Raw genomic sequence first — 3,204 nt, forward strand, 5'->3', positions numbered from 1 at the left:
TTTATGACTTTGTGATCAATTGCTTGGGGCTATTCTTTGGTTTTCCCTTATACAAAGCTAAGAGCACTGTTTTTATGTGTTTGGTTTTTTTTTTAGAATAATAATTTGGGCAGGCTCTTGAGGAGAAAATTGCAATAATAATTCATGATTGCAATATGCTTTAGGAAAACGGAAGACTGAAAAATAGATTTCTTGTGTTCGCCAACAGATTCATTGAAACCTGAAAGACAGTCCTGGAGTGTGGTCTACCGTCAAAGATGATTCACCTGCAGATCATTTAGAATGCTCCGAGGTTTGTGCTCTGATGGGGTAAGAATTGAGTGGTAAGATAGCATAGAGCTGGAACTGCCTCATTTTGTTTGGGAGAGCTAAGGAAAGCTTCACAGAAGTGGTCTTTGAAATGTCTTCGTGTCTTTGTGCTTTTCCAGACAGGGATATTACTGTGGGAGGGCCAGCCAACCAGAGGGGAGAGATGGGCCATGTTTTCTCATATAGATCATAAAACTGCTACTGGCCTGATAAAGAAGTGATACAAGTCTTTAAATATATAGACATATTTTGAGAGTCTCATTCTCCTCAAAGTGGAGCAGCTGATAAGCTTTGGCCTGGTTTTGCTGGCAGATTCATCATTTATAGGTAGTAATGAAAGAAAAATGTTAGTGAAATAGCTTGTCCAATTTAAAACGTTTTCTGACTTTGCAGGAGAAATTTATCAGATGATTTGATGACTACTGCTTTGCTCAGTGATAAACCACAGGCTTGAATGTCATCTATATCAGTTCAAATCCACGATATGCCATTTACCCGCTGAATTACTTTGAACGAGTTACTTAACTTCTTTGGGTCACAAGACTTTTATTCATGTGATAAGGAAAATGTTCATTCATATCACATAGAATTGCTGTCAGGTTTGCAGAAGAGAGTGCTTATAAAGTGCTTGGCACATAGTAGGCCCCCGAGTATTTGTTGTTATTATGATTAAAAATAACTTTAAAAAGGTATCAATGAACAAAGCCTGCATAGACCCGTCTTGCTATGCTATATTCCTCATGAACCTTACCTTATTTTACAACCTAGATGTCTGGCATAAAAAGGAGGAACTGTCTTTGAGGAGTTGGAATCAATTACGTGTTAACAAGACCAACATGTATCTGGAATTTTAACCCTTCTGCCATTAATTAATCTGGGAACTCTGGTAATAAAATTTAGGGTTTTTTTCTTTTAAAACTAGCTATAGATTGCATCTAAATTTACATTAAGTAGGCTATCAAAATCTTCTGCTTTTATTACAAAAAACTTGTGTAGTGGAGAGAGACAGTTTAAATGCATAAGGAGTAAGGTAGAATAATGATTTGGTGCATATATTCTGATCATTACTATTTCCTTTCTCCTGGCTCCCCTGCGATAAATGTGCTGTCTTTTTAAACTTCATTAACAAGAGATTACAGATTTTAATGAGGTACAATAATTTTACCTTAATTTTAGAGCAATACATTCCAAGAATCTGGTCTTCCTGAGTTATTTTCCCTGAAATAACCTCATGATTCAGAAAAGTTCTTTAAGAATTGAAGTACTGTATAGTGTTAGTACAAAATGCATTAATATTTTAATTCTCATGATAGAGGTCATTAAACCTTTAATATTGCAAATGAAACAGCAGACAATCGTGGTCTTATGCAAAAACCAAATTCTTTTGACCAACTTTAAAAATTGTCACAGGAATTGAGATCTTCGTAGCAGTGTGTGTGGCTTAGTGGATAACACACTAGGAAAATCTGGCAACCAGTGTTTAACCAGATCTAAGTGCCTAAATTGACTGGGCTATAATTCAAGAATGTATTTGGACCATTTTAACATTTTATGAAAAATCACATCAACAATGAGTAGGTTTCAATACTGAAAATGGCAGCTGTCCAATTCAGAGACCACCATGGACAAAATCCTGGCCTTTCTTTCACAGGTTTGGCACATAATCTTTGTAACATTGATGTTTTTTTTTTCCCTTTCTGATCGTGTTTCATATCCAGTGATATTTTTTTTAAAATTTTATTGTGTTATGTTAATCACCATACATTACATCATTAGTTTTTGATGTAGTGTTCCATGATTCACTGTTTGCGTATAACACCCAGTGCTCCATTCAATACGTGCCCTCTTTAATACCCATCACCAGGCTAACTCATCCCCCCACCCTCCTCCCCTCTAGAACCCTCAGTTTGTTTCTCAGAGTCCATAGTCTTTCATTGTTCGTCTCCCCCTCCGATATCCCCCCCTTCATTTTCCCTTCCTGCTATCTTCTTCTTCTTTTTTTTAAACATATAATGTATTATTTGTTTCAGAGGTACAGGTCTGTGATTCATCAGTCTCACATAATTCACAGTGCTCACCATAGCACATACCCTCCCCAATGTCTATCACCTCACCCACCCCCCACCACTCCAGCAACCCTCAGTTTGTTTCCTGAGATTAAGAATTCCTCATATCAGTGAGGTCATATGACACATGTCTTTCTTGGATTGACTTATTTCGCTCAGCATAATACCCTCCAGTTCCATCCATGTCACTTCTCGGCCTTTTGGCTAAGATCAAGTGTAGTATCTGTTCTTAACAGTTTAATATCTGATATGTCCTCTATTCAGTGATATTTTTAAACCTCTGAATTTGGGGTATGATAATCTACTGAAGCAATTAAGTAAACAGATTATACAAGTTTATGCAAAATCCATTTCCAAAGTTCAAGAAAGAGCCAAAAGACTTTCCTGGAACGGTCTTGGGTTTAGAAGGAACTTCTAAGTAGGGAACAGAAATTTTCCCCAAGAGAAATTGTCCTTTAAAACTGTCAAAAATAAACAAACAACAACAATTATTCTCTAGTTCTCGCTTCTCCAAACACTAATAGTTTTCCAGATTGGTCCTGTGGGATACAAGAAGCCTCTGCATTTTCTCTAAGTAAGAATTTTTGGATTTAACTTCATACTTGTAATTTTTTTCCTGTCTCATCATGTTATCAATTACACCCTGAGACATTTTTCAGCTTCTGTTTAATCGATTTCCACAGCATTCTGTAGAGACTATCACTGGTCATCAATTCCTTCAGAGTTTAATTTTTTTTTTTTTGGCAAGGGAAGATGAGTGGGACAGGACAGCATTTTGACATATTTCATTATGACTCCTTCATTCGATATTACTTTATATCCAGCTGAT

The 3,204-nt window shown here is 36.4% G+C and overlaps 1 non-coding gene across 1 annotated transcript; it reads left to right on the plus strand.

Moving 5' to 3' along the window:
* Window positions 1–2,559: 2,559 nt before the first annotated feature.
* LOC123840122 (U2 spliceosomal RNA) lies at window positions 2,560–2,744 on the plus strand. Its single transcript, XR_006789929.1, has one exon. It is a non-coding gene; the product is annotated as a U2 spliceosomal RNA (small nuclear RNA).
* Window positions 2,745–3,204: the final 460 nt, after the last annotated feature.

Source organism: Mirounga angustirostris, unplaced genomic scaffold (assembly GCF_029215605.1).
Source record: "Mirounga angustirostris isolate CCGP_5_RB_7025 unplaced genomic scaffold, mMirAng1.0.hap1 SCAF_3, whole genome shotgun sequence".
Taxonomy (NCBI): domain Eukaryota; kingdom Metazoa; phylum Chordata; class Mammalia; order Carnivora; family Phocidae; genus Mirounga; species Mirounga angustirostris.